At 50.3% G+C, this 18,097-nt stretch overlaps 1 pseudogene; it reads right to left on the reverse strand.

The window, feature by feature from the left end:
- Window positions 1–259: 259 nt before the first annotated feature.
- LOC106732881 (uncharacterized) lies at window positions 260–17,777 on the reverse strand (annotated as a pseudogene).
- Between the last annotated feature and the right edge of the window lie 320 nt (window positions 17,778–18,097).

Consider the following 18,097-nt stretch of genomic DNA (forward strand, 5'->3'; position numbering starts at 1 on the left):
GCTTTTTTCCGGCTTTTAAAAAAGCCGGAAAAGAGCGTCTAGACTGGCCCCGATCCTCCGGAAAAAGTGCCCTTTTCCGGAGGGTCTTATTCCTACTTTGAAGTAGGAATAAGACCCTCCGGAAAAGGGCACTTTTTCCGGAGGATCGGGGCCAGTCTAGACGCTCTTTTCCGGCTTTTTTAAAAGCCGGAAAAAAGCGGCGGACATTTTTATTTAAATGCCGCGGGGGATATTTAAATCCCCGGCGGATTTCCCTACGACGACTAGTGAAATTTACATGCCCCTTCCGGAAAAGGGGCCAGTGTAGACGTAGCCATGGTGTTTGATATTCATTCCTGGTGTCTCCCAAGCTGGACCTAGTCACATGGTCAAGTGACCTGTTTCATATGCCAGCAGCCATTGTAACCTGGCTGCTTTGCAGCTTACCACATGCATTCCTCAGCTGTGTATTGGCCACCCGGAGAGCCATTGTCCTTGGATCCATACTGATTAGCATAGTCACTCATTGGACATTCTTTCCCCATGACAGGCAGTCCATACACAGCATCAACAGACCCCATAGTCATAACTTCCCATAAAAACTCCAACAGAGTACATGAATACCATACATAGAATCAACACAATATCAGCTTTCATTTGATACCTCACATGGCCCACTTTGAACCAAATTTGAGGCAAACAGTTCCCCATGACAACAAGTGATCTGTATGCTCACCTTAAAATCCAATAATGTAACAGGGGGCTCAAGAAAGGGTTGGGGTTTGGAGGAAGGATCTGGGATGCAGAAGCAGGCAGCTATCTGGCCAGGGGGAGGGTGCATTGTGGGGCCAGGAGAGAGGATGCAAGAAAAAAGGAGGATGTCACTCCAATCTGGGGGTGCTGGCTCCCAGGGGAAAGGGAATTGAGGAGATTGGAAGGGAGTGTCTGGAGTGGAAAGCAAATATTACCTGGCTTTGGGTCCCTTTGCAGCAACATCTGCAGCCACAGTCCTGGTCACCCTGGAGGGAGGCTCTGCTGTTGCAGCAGCAACCACACAGACCAGGACCAGCCCCGGACACCAGAGGCACCACTGCTGCACCCATTCAGTCCAGGGCCAGAGGTGCTATTGCTGCAGCCATGCAGAGGCACCCCTGACATGGCCATGTAGCCCTGGAGGCCAGCAGTGCCTCTAATGCCAGCCTCAGGTTGTGTGGCAAAGACTCAGCCTAGTGCTGCCTCCTCTCTAGAAGCTACACAACATGAAGAGGGAGTGGGACTAAGCTCCCTCCCCCTCAGCACATGCTCATTTGGAGGTGGGGCCTGGCATTACCTTGTGGACAGAATCAAAGCCTTAGGCAGGCTAGATTGTGCCAACAGAGAAAATTTTGCTCACCACCACTATAGGGTTTCTCACATGTGTGGCTTCAAGGCTTGAAATCTTGCAATAACATTTCCCAAAGTCAGAGCAGTTGAAGGATTTCAGTCTTGTGAGAGTTCTCTTATTGATAACAAACTGACTTCTGACTGCAGTATTTCCTATAGTCAGAACAACTGAATGGTTTCTTGCATGTGGGTTTTCCTATATCTAACCAAGTGCAACCTCTGACTGAAGCTTTTCCCACAGTGAGAGCAGCTGAAGGGTTTTTACCCTGTGTGGGTTCTCCTATGTCTAACAAGATCTGACCTATAATTGAAGCATTTCCCACAGTCAGAGCAGCTGAAGGGTTTCTCCCCTGTGTGGGTTCTCTTATGGATAACAAGGTGTGACCTCTGACTGAAGCTTTTCCCACAGTCAGAGCAGCTGAAGGGTTTCTCTCCTGTGTGGGTTCTCTTATGGATAACAAGGTATGACCTCTGACTGAAGCTTTTCCCACAGTCAGAGCAGCTAAAGGGTTTCTCTCTTGTGTGGTCTCTCCTATGCCTAACAAAGTATGACCTGTCACTGAAGCTTTTCCCACACTCAGAGCAGCTGAAGGGTTTCTCTCCTGTGTGGTCTCCCCTATGGCTAACAAGCTGTGACCGCCGACTGAAGCTTTTCCCACAGTCAGAGCAGCTGAAGGGTTTCTCTCCTGTGTGGGCTCTCCTATGCCTAACAAGGTGTGACCTCCGTTTGAACCTTTTCCCACAGTCAGAGCAGCTGAAGGGTTTCTCTCCGGTGTGAACTCTCCTATGGTTAACAAAGTTTGACCTGTGACTGAAGCTTTTCCCACAGTAAGAGCAGCTGAAGGGTTTCTCTCCTGTGTGGGTTCTCCTATGGCTAACAAGGTTTGACCTCCGACTGAAGCTTTTCCCACAGTCAGAGCAGCTAATGGGTTTCCTTCCTGCTTGGGCTCTTTCATGTTTAATAAGAGCTAAACAGTCACTGCAAGAACAAGGTGAATGTTGATGGAGGATTTTTGTTTGAACAGTTTCTGTATTTGTTTTCAACCTTCTGCTCCTGTCACTGGATTTATCCTGTCCTGCTCCGGGATGGTTTCCCTGCTGCCTTTGTAGGCTACACTGACTGTCACAAGTCTCTCCTTGCTCAGGATTGTGAGAAACATGCTCTTCAGATCTTCCCACTAACACCCCACATGCAGCCATTTGCTCAGGTCCTTCCTCCTGAAGACTCCTCTCACTGTTCTCATTCAGCATCTTATCACCTGCTGGGATAGAAAGAGAAACCACACAGGAGACATTCCCTGTGCTGAGCTGAAAGAAAAATTCTGAATGGTGAACAGAAAATGGGGGGGGGGGGGGGAGAGACAGCCAAAGAATGGCTGGAAAGATACAATAATCATGAGCTGAGTTCACCCTGCTCCCCCATCACTCTTTCCCCACACAGCACTCTCAGACTGGAGTTGAAGACAGGCTGAAGGGCCAGTAAGACTTGATGAAAACACACAACCAACACCTGCTATGAGAACACAGAAATTGGTTTGAGTCAGTTTAGCTGATTTCTCACCTGCGTGGGTGTCACTGATGATCTCCCCTTCCTCACAGCCTTGGATATCCAGGGTCTGCAGCTCTTCCCTTTGCTCCACCCAGGAAAGCACATGAGCTTTGGGGACTGGAAATCCTATTGGGGGAGAAATTAACCAAATGCTGATCTTGTTCATTAAGGTCTGTGCCATTGCTGCTGCCAAAGCCAGGATCTGAGTTTCCTACCCAGAAAGGCTTCTCAGCCTTCCAGACACTGGTCTCTGGCTGGTACAAGATACCAGGACATACTAATTCTCCCTTCCTCCCACTAACATGTTGGAAATAGCCCAGCTGACTCCCATGGGGAACTGAGCGCTCTGCTTCACTCTCCAGGATACAACTCAATCTCCGTTAGGGCCTGTTGCATACTTGGGCAGGACAAGAACACACTGCTCATAAGGGGAGAGCTCTAGGCTGCTCAGGACTGACAGACACCCCTAGCCAGGACTCATATTTAAGCTGCCACATGTGAGGTCACTAGGGCAGGGAGGGAAAGGACCCAGCAGAACTCTAGAGCCCTATGGGCTCTGTCCACAAAGCTCTTGGCTGGGGGATGGACTTGCCCTGCTCTTGGGCTCAGGTGCTCTCCTTGAGCCAGAAGGAGGCAGGGGAAGTTGTCTGATAAGGAAAATGAATCCTTGGCTGGCCACTTCAGGCCCTGCCTATGCGCCACACTCCTGATACTGACTGACTGTGCCTGCGTGGGCCCTGTCTGCTGCCCAGAACAGCTATCAGTCCTGCAGACAGCCAGGGCAGTGCCAGGATGTTCCTGTGGCCAGCCAAGGTGGATGGGCTGCTTCTCTGCTGCTCGTAAATGCTCCTGCAGCTCAGTTCCCCTTCTACAACTTTAGATCTACTCTGCCAGCAGCAGCAGCCCTCCTCTTGTGGCCAGACGGGCCTGCTGTTTGGCGCCCCTCTGGCTTGCACAGAATCAACCAGAAGCAGAGAAGGACTCTGAGTTGGTGCCTTCCTTCCAGGGACTCAGCACAATAGCAGAAGGGGACTCTGCAGATGCTAATAGCAGCTACACCCAGCTCCACTACTCTGGTACCTGCTGTTCCTGCCTGGGCCCTTCCACTGATGCCTCTGGCCAAGGCACAACATGGGCAAGATGGTGGGAACCACAATGAGACCTTGGCTGTGGGAAGAGAAGCACCAGTATTATGTCACTGAACCTCCTCTCACACAGGAGCCAGGATTACTGGGGCACATACTGCTGATATAGGGGGTTCGGGCATTGAGGGACCCTGAACTGAACCAAACCCAACCCAACTGCTCCAGAGCCCACCCAGCTTCTGTTACACAAAGGGATAGGAATCCTCACCCAGCCAGCTCACAGCCTCGTAATTCTCCTGCATCACATCCCTGTAGAGGGCTCTCTGGCCCGGGGCCAGCAGAGCCCATTCCTCCTCAGAGAAATACACAGCCACCTCCTGGAAGCTCACTGGCTTCGCCACGGCCATTTCCTGTCCCTGGCCCTGCAGGCCAGGGGCTAAGCTGGAGTCAGACATGGGTGTTCTGCAGCCTGTCAGAGGGAGAAGGGGAATTGGAGACATTTCAAAAAGGGCTTTAATCCTTTCCACACCCCAATTCTGCCCAGACTCTGTCCCTGGTGAAAAACATGCTGGACTCTACGCTGAGTCTAGATATTCCATAAACACCACACACAAGTTAGATCCAAAAGCCGTATTTATTTCTCTCAATACCTGTCTTGAGTTACATTGCTTTGCCTGCAACAATGGGATTCAGTTCTCAGCACCCAGTGTTTCTGCTAACAAGCCACATATTCATCTGCCTGAACATGCACATAGGTTTAATTTAATTTGGGCTGCAATATTTATAATCCCTTAGTCTTCATGCATTGATTTGCAGCCCAAACTTTGATTCTCTCCTCTGACACAGACTTCCATAACAGAGAGGAAGTGAAGTTAATATGAGTATTCAGATACACATTATTAAACATGTGTGCTGAATGTTTGCAGGATAAGACCTTAAAATTCATGGATTCATGGCATCAGAAGATATCCTTAGCCATGCAGTCTGTCCACTCTGTGGCACAAGCCATTACACCTAGCCCAGCTACCCATGCACAAAGCTCTGTTTCCCCACAGAATATTTTGTAGAAAGTTGCCCAGTGTTGATACGAAGATATCAAGAGATGGAGAACCCATCAGTTATTTGCTCATTTGTTTCAGCAGCTAATTCTCTTACCCATCAAATATTTGTGCCTCCTCTCTAGCCTGAAATTGTCCAGCTGCAGCTTTCAGTTATTGACTCTCACTGAACTGTATCCACTAGACCAGGGGTGGGCAATTCATTTTGATGGGGGGGGGGGGGAGAGAGACTCCAAGATTTTGGAAAGTGGTTGAGAGCTGCACTCTTCCAAGACATTAACCAGGAAATACAGCATATGGGATGGACACTGGGAGAAGAAGGGAGCATTGAGAGAGGCTTTGGGATGCAGGAGGGAAAGAGGGGTCTGGGAAGGAGTTTGGGTGAAGGAAGCAGGTGTGATCTGGGGCACTGGATTAGCCAACTACTCATGAGATATTTAAAGTAAAGTTAATTTAGAGAAGTGGCTGAGTGGACAAATAAGGGGCTGAGGGTTTCTCACCATGAAGAGCTTCTTGCATACGAGGATGCAGGAAGAGAAAGAGTTTTGGTTTGTGGAGTGGGAGGCAGGAGTAGGAGGCAGAGAATTAGGAGGGGAAGAGAGAGGTTGGGGTGCCAGAGCAAGCTCTGGCCAGGAGACTTACCGGAGTGACTCCCGGCCAGCAGCCAAGCACCTCTCTGAGGCAGGTAAGGAGCCTGCCCAACCCTTGCACAGGCTGCGGGGCCATGTGTGTGTGTGAATAACTATGAGCCAGAGGGAAGGGGGCACGGTACTTTCTTTCTGGCCAGAAACCAGCCAATGAGATTGTCCTGGAGGTGGAAGCAGTGCCTGAAGCCTTCCCCCCTCACCTCCAGGCTCACTTTCACTTTCTGAGTGGCTTGCAGGTGGGAAGTGGCAAGTACGGAAGTAGCCCATTGCTCGCCAAGCATCAATGGGCTGGATCAGATGGCCTGGCTACCTGGATCTGGCCCATGGGCTGTATTTTGCTCAGGCCTGCACTAGACCGAAGAGCCCTTGCGTATCTGGCAGTTTCTCGCCATGAACAAATTGATACCATGGAAGCCAGTCAGCTCTCAGCCTTTTAGCCTATTTATTGTTTGAAACCAACCCCATATTGAAACTGACTGAGCAATGAAATCTGAGCCTGAAGGTGCTGTCCGTTGTGTGCTTTAGCTTCACCCCTATAGCATCACAAGCCCATAGACCAGTGTTTCTCCAAGTGTTCACAGGTCCCCATGCAGTGCCCCTGGGACTCCTCACTGATCAGTGAGTGAGATTTAGGGCTGTGTGCACCGTGGTCGCTGGGTTTGGTTGGTAACTTTAATGACAATCCCTTGAAGATGTTTAACAGGAATTTTCTCTTTTATAGAATCTCCACCTGAAATAATCACCTTGTCCGAAAGCTCCCGTCTCATACCTGGACAGAAACAATTCCATGTGATTCTATTTCATTTACAGATGATACGATTTGGCTAGGACGTCTCAGCTCTAACAGGCCTGGAGTTAGAATTCCTTGAATTCCCCCAGCCTGAAAGCAGGGGCAACACAGCCCATGGCTGTGCAACCTTCCCCTGAAAGGTCCCATTGCTGTTCTTCACCTCTAGCCCCGAGAGACCAGCTGGGGACAAAAGTGGAATTGAGTTTCAATGGCCAAGTCTCTCTTTGGCCTCCAGGCGATGAGAGACAGGATGTACTCAGGTGAAGGGCTGCCAACTAGGAAGCAGACAGACACCAGATCCTCCTTCCCCTGCTCCTTCCACACAAGTCTCCCAACAGCCCTCAGGTAGGACAGACTCTGGGTCTCTGCTGCCCTGGGCTGAATGTGCCCAGTAGTGACAGACCCACATTCCAGCTCCACAGTCCTGAGGCAGACAGTCCCTAGTTAGGTGACAGCTCTAGGAAATATCTGAAGTCAGACTGTGCCCCTGAATGGGGAATTCCAGAGTCTGCTGTGCAAGGGTGAGACCCTCAGAATTAAGTGAGTCAGAGACATTTCTATCCAACATCTGGCTGTAGAGCCCTGGGAAGATATGGTGCCAACATCAGCTCCAAGCTCTTTCCCTGCGCTGTGCAGTATGACAGCAGTGGGAGCCACCTACCTGTTCAACCTGTTTCTGATGTCCTAGAGAAAAGAGACAGAAAAGAATCTCAGCTGCACTGGACACACACAGGGAAGGCAATTTGCAAATATGGGGAAGAGACACCCTGACCTGGCCCCAGGGCCATAGAGTCCATGAGCTAATGGGGCTTTGCCATCTCCAACAGGTCTGTGCCTGTGACTCTGCAAAGCACACGAGTCACTCGCATGGCAGCAATGCACACGCCAAGTTACACCCAGATCTGACGGCTAGACCCCAGCACTTGTTATTTAGGAGCCTCCTTTCCCTGTGTGGGGAGCTGGGATGTTTCTCCCTCAGTCTCACCTGCAGGAATTCACTTGATGGCTTCTGACACTTCCCCTCCCAGCTTCTCCAGAGGGGCCAGCAGGAGTTGCTCTTGTTCCTCCAGGAACTGCCGCAACTGCTGAAACTCAACCACAATCTTCGGCCTCTCGGCTTGCGTTGAGCGTGAGCGCCTGGAAGCACCAACAGCCAGAGACAGACGGGCCGACGGGCCCTGCGGTGAACGTGCAACATTCAACCACAGAGGGGGCAGCAGCGAGCGGCCTGAGGCCCCTGCCTGGCTGGAACAGCCCCCCACAGGCAGCACAGGAAGGGGGGGTCACAGCCCCTCCCCCAGCCCAGCGGTGCCCCTCCCCCAACTCGCACAAGAGAGCTGCACACCCCCCTCAGCCTGTGTGAGCCCCTCCCCCACAGAGGCCCTGCCCCACCCAGGAGCGGCCGCTCCACAGACACGTGGGGGGGGGGAGGCGGGTCAGGAACGAGGGGCAGGGCCTCCGGCAGCCGTCTGGGCCGCCCGCAAAACTGGCGCATGCGCAGCGCGGGGCTCTCCCAACCGCCGGGAGCAGCAGGAGTGCCCGGCAGCCAATGAGGCGTTGCGGAAAGAAAGAAACAAACAGCCAAACAGCCCCACCCCCCCGGCCACATAGAGCCCTGCCCCCAAGGCTCCCCCAGCGTTAACTACCCAGCCCCGCGCACCTCGCTCTGCTCCCTGCTCCTCCGAAGCAGCGCGGTGAGTAACAGCACCAGGCACTGTCTGCATGCACAGTGACCACAGCGGAGTCAGACGCTGCTGAGGGCGCGCGGCGGGATGGGCGGGGCCTGAGCAGGGGCAGGAAAGCAAGAAAACCCGGCCATGGCTGCACAGAATGGAGGGTCCCGGTGAGATCGCGCATGCGCAGAAGGTCAGTGACTCTGCTGGGAGTCCAGCGCCAGGGCTTAGCTCAGACCGGGAGCTTCCTGGCCACGCCCCAGTCCCGAGGGGCGCAGGCGGGGGGGGCATTTGCCGGATGCGCAGCCACAGAGGGGGCGGGGGCGTTTCCTGCTGGGCTGGGCCGGGGCATTTCTCATAACCCGGGGGGGTGTCACTCCCCAGTGCCCCGCTCGCGCGAACCCGCAACAGCCTCCCCTGCCCCCCACGCAGCCACGTGGGGCCTGCGCGGGTCCCTGCAGCCCCCGCCCCGATCAGGGGAGCGGAGGGGCTGGTCACGTGTCACCTCCATCATGCGCGAGAGGGGTCTCCACACCCGAACCTCCCCCGTTACCCACACGGAGGAGCCGGGGGTGGGGCTAGAGAGCCGGGGCCTTTGCTGCTTCCCAAGCTCAGAAACATTCCCCCGCCTCCCACATCCCCGCACCTCTTCCCGGCAAGTCCCTGATTGCTCTGCCTGGTGCCCCCAGCTCCGTGCGCTGCATCTCCTGGGCTCTGCCCCACGCATGTCCCGGGCTGCCGGGCCGCTTCCCCCCCCACCCCGGGCCATGGAGCTGCGGGTCGATGGCTCCAGCTCCCCTGCCCCAAACCCTGGCAGGACAGACACCTGCTCCCTCCCCAAGCCCCACAACACTCTGGTTTCTGCCCCTCCCAAAGGAGCGTTTGCCCCAAGTCACTGGCACCTCCGGGCTGAAAGCAACCCGGTGCCTGCAGCCAGTCCTATGGCACCGTCACCAGCGATTTACTGGCCCAGAGAAGGGAAGGAGAGTTACTCACAGTGAACACAGCAGCCGGACACACACACACACGGTGCTCTCCTGCCTGGCCCAAGGGAATAGAGGCTCTGGAGAGCCAGCTCGCTGTGTCCTGTAGCACCAGCTCACCAGCTGCAGATTCTTCAGTTTGTGCCTAAATTGAATAAATTGTACCAAAACACCAACATTGAGCCTGCCACTTGTAGAACCTAGTTTCATTTATAGATGTGGTACAGGAGAATCAAATGACACCTAAGAAGAGATGGCCAGGTCCACTTATGCCAGATGCTAAGCACTATGAAATAAAATTGAACACTCAGCAATTGGAGCAAAAATGGTGGAAGCAGAATGCAAGCCCCAGTGCATTTGGCCAAGCCAGAAAAGATGGAACTCTGTGTTCATGGCTGTGGAGAGAATTCAGTACATACTGAATGAACAAGGAGAAGGGTCCATGAGAAATGTGTTCCCAGGACTCCAATTAATATGCAAGAAGCAGTTCTTCACTTTAACAAAAAGAAAAGCATAAAAACACAAACCCTGATCATTCTGTATTTGTATTAACATTATGTATTGACTGTACGACAGGCTGAATCCAGCAAAGCTGGTTTTATTGACAGAATATGCCATGGTTATGGGCCCAGTGGTGAAGGCACTAAATAGTATCCAAGCAGAGATAAGCACACTAATAGAATGGATGCTGCGTAAATTATACCAGCTTCAGGGCGTAGCTGAGTTCATTGTTTTTTAAGTTTATCCTGTACAGACTAATGGTCTGGTAGCACTTTATAGACAACAAAACATATAAATGGTATCACGAGCTTTCGTGGGCACAGCCCACCTCTTCAAATGACTGGAGTTTTGAGTTTAGGATGAGCAGAGCCAAAATAAATAGGTCTGCAGATCCTAAACTCAAAACTCTAGTCATCTGAAGAAGTGGGCTGTGCCCACAAAAGCTCATGATACCATCTATGGCTGTGTCTAGATTGGAATGATTTTACAGAAATGCTTTTAACGGAAAAGTTTTCTGTTAAAACCATTTTTGGAACAGAACGTCTAGATTGGCACGGATGCTTTTCCACAAAAGCACTTTTTGTGGAAAAGCATCTGTGCCAATCTAGATGCACTTTTGCGCAAAAAAGCCCCGATCGCCATTTTCGCGATCGGGGCTTTTTTGCGCAAAACAGTAGTGTGCTGTCTACACTGGCCCGGGCTTTTGCCCGAACGGGAGCAGCATAGTATTTCCGCAAGAAGCACTGATTTCTTACAGTAGGAAGTCAATGTTCTTGCGGAAATTCAAGCAGCCAGTGTAGACAGCTGGCAAGTTTTTCCGCAAAAGCAGTTGATTTTGCGGAAAAACTTGCCAGTCTAGACACAGCCTATATGTTTTATTGTCTATAAAGTGCTACCAGACCATTTGTTGTTTTTTTAAGTTTAAATTATACTTGATGGTTTCAAAACTGCAAAGAAACATGATGCCCTTGAGGCCACTGGTAGATAGATTCCAGTGCAGCATTCAGAAATGTTTTGGTGAAATAATTGAGGACCTGGAGCTAACAGCAGCTGACATCTTGATGCCAAATGTTAGGACCACTATGTAGAAGCTATTTTATGTTTAGCTAGAAGCCATCTTGTATATCAGAAACCATTTCAGCTTTTCTCTCAAGCACGTAGACCAGAGTGAACTTTCTGTCACCCCGTGATTCCACCGAGATTCCTAACGCGCCACTTGCCCATATGGACGGACCGGCACTCCACTTCCAAACCTCTCAGAGCGTTCAATAGAAGGTAAGGAGATACCTGGTATGAAATCTCCTGGTGAAGGCTTGGGATTTGGAGTGACGGCCGGCCATCGGGGTAAGGGGAGCTACGGAATTCAATTTTGTGGAGCGGCTAACATTTTTGTTTGTCTGTGTCTGTCTTTGTCTATTAGGCCTGTCTTATGTGTCACAGTTCCAAAAGGGCACACCAGTGTCTCTAGTGAGGCAGCCATGCGCTGGACCCTCTGTGTTCGGACGCTAAAAGCTGGTGTGGTGCCATTACTCTCTCTCGGCACACAGAACTGCGGGGAAGCTTTGTTGTCTCTCTCTGTTATTTGTGGGCGTAGTACTGACCTCTGAGGCTAACCCCAGGCCATAGTACCCCATTCCGCCAGGCTGTCTCCAGGCGCCAGGACGTGGTCTTCTGCCAGGCTGGGACGGGTGCCGGAAACCCCTGCGAGCCAGGTAGACCTTGAGTCCAGTGCCTCGCAACAAAAGGGGGGGGACCAGTGCGAGCAGGCGGATTTCTCTTAATTCGGTGACTCGCAGAAGGTGTAAGCAGACGGACTTTTAGTTCGGTGCCTTACAGAATTAAGCGCGCGCAGAAAATGGGGTAGGTCAGTCTACAGGAATTCCAGTGCCTTTATGAGAAGAGCCTTCTGGTATAGGATCCTAATGAAGTCTGATATTAAGTGCCGGATGTCTTAGGGCAGCGCCACTTAATAGAAACACCCATGAGAATTGGACAATAAAGAAAGATGCATCTAAATGTGGAAACTGTAGGAAAAATGTGAAAAAGGAGAAAAAAAATGTGTGTGAAAAATGAGTATGAATGTAATGAGTGAAGAATGAATGCCTCTGCATAGGTCTGAGACTTGAGCTGATCCCAGCTGCACCAGGGCTCTCCCACGAAGGAGCTCTGAACGCAAGGAGGGGGAGTCAGCTGAACCTCGAGACTCAGCAGATATGTGAAGGAGTGACGACTCCCCTTATTTCATGAGCTGCTAAGGTCTGACACTCTAGACCCAGCAGACTCTTTCTTTAGATTGTATAAAGTTAGTTTAAGTGGGGATTAGTCTAAACACCCCCCACTCTGCCGAAAGGCACCCCTGTGTACTACATGTACGTGCATAATGGTCCAAGGACCTGTAAGCATTTAACAAATTGGAAAAGAGGAAAAATTAAAGCCTTGAGGGATGAAAGCAAAGCTCAGATAAGCAAAAAATTGTCCCTGCAGTAAGATAGGTAACTTAAAAGTTGCTGCAGCACCTCTGTGCCAAAATAATGCACAAGAAGTGGAAAAAAAGAAAAGAAAAGAGATTTCTCAGTTGGCACACCCATATCAACCAAGCTTGGGGGGGAAATCTGGCACAACATCACCCCTCTATCCCTCTTTATAACGCATACACAGGTAGAGAGGAAACATGAAAAATAACTGAAAGGAATTAGCTCTTCCCTTTGAAAACACGGGCTCCTGTAACAAACTTGCCCGATACAAAGCAAAACACAAAGTTTAAAATAAGTTTAACAGTTTAAGGAAAGTGTTCCTCCAAATCCTAAGGGGGAGGAAAAACAAACTCTGCTTTAAGAAATGACTCCTTGTTTCTTGCAGCCTCTTTTAATCATCTTAGCAATGAAACAGTCAAGTTAAACATTTGGCTACAGACACTTTGTTAAATCTATTAAAGAGAAAATAAGGAATTCTACTGAAACTTAATTGGTTAAGCGCATAAAAGAATAGAATCTATACATTGTAAATTTGTAAAACCTGCACCCTAAGGGTTAAATGTGTCTTCCAAGGAACCTAATTATTGTTTAAAAAATCCAAGCCCAGAAACTTCACAGTGTTTCTGTTCAAGGCTGAGCTGATAGCACTTTTGGCTTGCTTTCAGATCCAAGGTTGTGTTTGTCTGCAAACTGCCTGTCTGTTCTGGAAGGGGGGGAGCACTGTCCCCCATAAGTAAGTCTGTAACATTGCATGTGATTCTTTTCAGGAAAGAAAAACCTTTTTGCTTGCTGGAATAGTAACAAGAAAGCACCTTGTTCTAAGAGTTTCTGTGGCAGTAAAAAAAGCCTGGTCTGCAGTACAAGAGGGAAACTGAGGCATGCCACTGATAAGGAAGGCTAGCAACTCAGAGGTAATTCAAGAGAGTGGAAGGTCACGAGTACTGATGAAGCTCTCTTGTTCTCAGAAAGTTACAGCTTACTCGCCCATGGAAGTGGTAAGGAACTAGCTGTAAATAGTTCCCCTAGCAGATCTTAGGCAGTATTTTAAGTTATAATGGGCCACCCCGACGGGGGTAGAAATGTTTTCTTTGTCTTTTAGATCATCAAGAAGTGCTAATATCAGCTGAAAATTAACTGAAGAAAAAAAAACAAAAACATGGTTCTGTGTCATGACATAATAAGTTTGTGTTCTGTGTTTTGTCCAGATTTGTCTTGTGTGTGTCTTAATTGTGATGTATGTATTTCTAACATTGTTGTGTGTACAATATTGTTGTTTTAATGAAAAAATAATTTAAGTCCCTTGAATAATCTTAACTTCGTGCTTTACACAGATGGCTTTTTTGCTTTTATAATTTTAGTAGAGTTTTAGTAGCAGGCTATGCAGTTTGTACTGTCTAGAATGTAGTGAAATCTGCTCCTCTACCTGCTGTTTTTCCCTTCTCTCCTACCATCGCCAGCTCCTTTGCCGTCTCTGTCAGAACTGGCTCTCCTGCAAGACCAAGCCCCAGAATCGGAAAAGCAGGAGTGGAGACTGGCAGGGTGCACCTTGCACCCAGACCACTTGTGGTGCAGCTCTGATGGCCACATTGTTGCCCCGTGGTCTTGCTACCTCACCTTGCCCCCGTGCTCCATAGATTGTCACACGTTGGCAAAGGGGGGGATGGTAGCAATCCTTAAAACAAAATTGGTTTGCTCCCAAATTCTCCCAAGCAGCCAAAGATTACTGTCTGGCTTGCCCTGTCTGCCAAGCCCACAACATGGGTAAACCTATAAAGACAGTTCTGGCAACCAGACATCCGCCTTTAGGACCATTTCTGAATTTACAAATGGACTTTATTCAATTGCCTAAATGTCAATCTTTTGAATAATGTGCTGGTTATTGTTTGCTTGTTTTTGAGATGAGTAGAAGCTTATTCCTGCAAGAAAGCTGATGCCATCACAGTGGCAAAGAAACTTCTAAATCATTGCATCCCATCATGGGGAATATACCTTGTGATCTCCAGTGATAAAGGTACCCACTTTACTGGGCAAATTGTTCAAAAAAAACTGGAAAAGTACTACTCTACCAAACAAGCACTGCACTGTGCATAACACCTGGAGAGCACAGAAGCAGTAAAAAGATGAAACAGGATTTTAAAGAACAAACTTGCTAAAATATGCGAGAACTCTGGCTTAACATAGATAGTAGCACTTCCGATTGCCCTAATGAGCATGAGAGCCACTCCTAATCAGAAAACTGGACTCAGTCCACATGAAATTGCATGTGACCAACCTATGAGACTGTTAAGCAGCCCAGAAATTAACCTGGCTGATGCCACACTTGTTAAAGGAAGCATAGTCAAGTATTGTCAGGAACTTGTGAGGTGTGTACAGTCTTATCATTCACAGGTTAAGGACGCCTTCCAGGAGGCCCCGACTGAGCCGTGCCTTAAACTACAACCAGGTTTGTGTGAAGAGTCACCAGCGAAAGACTGCCCTGGAACCCAGGTGAAAGGGTCCCTACCAAGTCCTTCTTACCACTCATACTGCTGTAAAGTGCGAGGAATAGCCCACTTAGATTCACGCCTCTCACTGCAAACTGGTTCCAGCGCCTACAGAGGTTGGCCCCAACAAGGAGCTCCGCAGACCTAGTACCAGAGACCCAGGTCCAGAAGCAGACTGGGATCACCGCAGACCTGGTACCAGAAACCCAGGTCCAGAAGTAGACGAGGATCAGCGCAGGCTTGGTACCGGCAATCCAGGCCCAGAAGCAGACGATCCTAAGAGGCCGAGGCCAAGGTACCAGCTGCGGCCCAGAAGAACCTGCCAGCGATAGGTGAAGCAAACTACGAAGTCCTGAAGAACAGCCAGCATGAGGCTGGACAAACAATTCATGTTAAGCTTATGCTTAATCTTGTTTTTAAGACCTAGCAGTTATAACCTATATAGTTTAAATTTGTTTATGCTTTTAATGAACCAAGTTTCCCAAGAATTTAATTCCACAGGTTGCTGGATATGTGCTCACAGTCCTGTACATTCAGAAGGAGGCATCCCAATGATTCCAGTCCCACTAAACAACACTCAAATCAATGGCACATTGTTTAGTGAACTAAGCCAAATGATACTTGGCAGGATAAAGGGTTTACTAACCCAGGGTATATCCGCCTAGCCTTGACCCCAATTGGAAAGTACTGCTGGACATGTAATGGTTCAAGAGCCAGGGTAAGAAAAAGCCAAAACCGAATGGCCCTAGACTATGTCCTAGATAGTAAGGGCGGGGTTTGTGCCTTAGTAAGAAGAGAATGCTGTGAGTATATTTCTGACACCAGCAAAGAAGTAGAGGAAGATGTCTCAGAGATTGAAAAAAACTGTGGAAAGCCTAGACAAGAGAAAAGCTGGACCCTCTGAGGTTGGTTGGGAGGCTGGTTTGGACATGTGGGAACTTGGATTTTGCAAAGAGTAGTTTTAGTATTGGCTATATTCTTTTGTGCGTATTGCTATTTCTTGTTAATCAATTGCTTTAGTTCTTGTATTCTGGAAAACACAAGACAGACCCTTACCAAAGGGAATGTAGAACTCATGATGTTAAAATAGGATGAGCAGAGAAAGGAACAAGAAATGTACATAAATACTTTAATAGAAAATGGAGGTATAAAATGGTTTCAAGGTTAGCCTTTAAAAGGCTAAAAGGGGGGGGGGGTTGTAGAAGCTATTTTATGTTTAGCTAGAAGCCATCTTGTATATCAGAAACCATTTCAGCTTCTCTCTCAAGCACGTAGATGAGAGTGAACTTTCTGTCACCCCGTGAGAAGAGGCCTACAGGATGGGCTATTGGTATGTGTTAATTGGGTTGGTTAGGACAGGAGATGTACTCCCTTGTACCTATCCGCCATCTTGTTGATAAGGCTTTGTTTTTCCAAATTTAATTGAGGATTTCTGTAATTGGTTGCCCTGACGTCAGACTGTTTGGCTAAGGGTATAAAGATACTAGGATTGATTGTATTAGCAGCTTTACTGGGCCCGACTTTGCTGGGACCACGTTTGGCTCACTTTGCTTTACTGATCAATAAAGCAAATCAGTTGTTAGCCGCCTAAACAGAGAGGAGCGTGTTTTTGCTTTGACAACTAGGAACAAGCATGAAACTGGGATTAGAAAAGGTAAGAGACTATGTCATTTTACACAAATGAAACTGCAAAGAAGCTTGGCCTCTTCAGGAGAGACCATGGATCTGCTGCACTCTTTTCCTAGAATTAGGGAGCTGTGCACCAGGGCCAACAGACCTCTGTCTCCATCAGCTGCCTGTGAGAGATTCTTCTGTGTGATGGACTCATATTTTTTCATAAAAGAGCAAGGATTGGTAATTCTGGGAAAAAAATGCTCCTATGGCTGAACAAACATTTTGGAAATTAATCATTACAATGGAAAAAAGCACACCATGAATGTGGACAAAATAAATACATTTCTGTAATCTGACTTGTATTTAATTTGTCCCTCTTCATCTCTATAAATGAAAGCAGTGACTACTGTTAAATTCCATCATTGAAAAATGTATAGTGTAGGTGTGCATATAATAGAGAATTGTAATATAAGTGTTTATATAGCGTGTGTGTGTTAATGGTGACGTGCAAGAACTCGGGTGGTTAAACAGGGTTCCATAGGACAACTAATTTGTATTTTTGAGACACATTGCTTCCTTCTGGAGACTTCTCATGGGTCTCACTGCGGCCATGGCTCCCTCTGGGCTGGGGAATAGGATCAGTTAAGATTTCCTGAGCTCACACTTGCCCCCCCCCAGCAATAACTGGTCGGTTCCCTCCCTGGAGCGGACTCAGGTTGTTTTCTGTATCCCAAAGAGCCAATGGGAGACACCCCAGCCCTGGAGGCTTCGGTGAAAATGTCCCACACTCTGGCCCTGGCGGGGAGGTTCCCTGGGGCATCACACGGACCCCAGAATCCACCGGCTGTGCTGATCAGCTCCCAGAACTGTGAACCAGGAAAGTACCGACCCCCCCCCGTTCATTCCCCCCTGCCCAGAGCCTGCACCCCCCCATCTGTGAGATCCACCCCCCCGCCCTGGGCGCGACCCCTGCACAGGGCCCCTCGCGAGGGGCCGGGCGGGCCGCGTGGGGAGCTGCACGGGGATCACACGCCCCGGTCTGCAGGGGCTGCTCCGGCGCCGCGCCCAGCCGCTGCTTCGCGGTTACCCTTGAGATTAGGCTGGGGGAGGGGGAACTGGGGCATGGAGCATGCGCAGTGGCGCTCCTGTCGTACAGCAGCGTATCCGGACGCTGGTACCGCGGGGAACGCGCCTCCCTGCAGGGCCCCCGGCGCGTGTCCGACTGGGGCGCCTCCCGCCGGCCCGAGGGAACCCCCGGGGGGGGGGGGGAAGAGACGAACCGGCCCCGCCCCACCCGCCCGCCCGAACTAGCAACTTAATACGGGCCGGGGGACAGAACCGGGCTCCCGCCGCCTTCACTTCCCCCGCGCCGAGCCCGGGCCCCGCCCCCACCTCGGCTCCTGCGCGCGGCGAGTAACGGCCCCAACGGCTCCTTCGCAATTCCCGCCTCAGCGCGTGCAGCGACCGCGACTGGGGCTCGCGCGGAGTCTCTGCTGCGGCCTCCGCCCAGGGGCCAATGGCAGCGGGGGGCGGGGCCTGGGCACGGCAGAGGCGATGCAGCGAATCGCGGGAGGGGTGACACCGCGCATGCGCGGCGGGTCAGTGGGCGGGGCCCCCCAGGCTGCTGCTGCCTCTCGGACTTCCCTGGACGACTCCGGGCGGGCCGGTGTGGACACGTGACCAGCCCCAGCCTCGCTGCGTTACTCTGGGGGGCGGGGCTCTAGCACCTATGCTACGTGAGGGGGGGGGGGTGAACGGCTGGTCCCCACCTGACAGGCACCTGTTCTTGGGCACCCTAGTAGGAACCTAACAGTCCACCCCCCACTCAGGGCACGAGCTGGTGCTGGGGGAGCTGGCTGGAAAGCAGGTCCTTCCCCC

The sequence above is a fragment of the Pelodiscus sinensis genome, chromosome 26, assembly GCF_049634645.1.
Source record: "Pelodiscus sinensis isolate JC-2024 chromosome 26, ASM4963464v1, whole genome shotgun sequence".
NCBI lineage: Eukaryota > Metazoa > Chordata > Testudines > Trionychidae > Pelodiscus > Pelodiscus sinensis.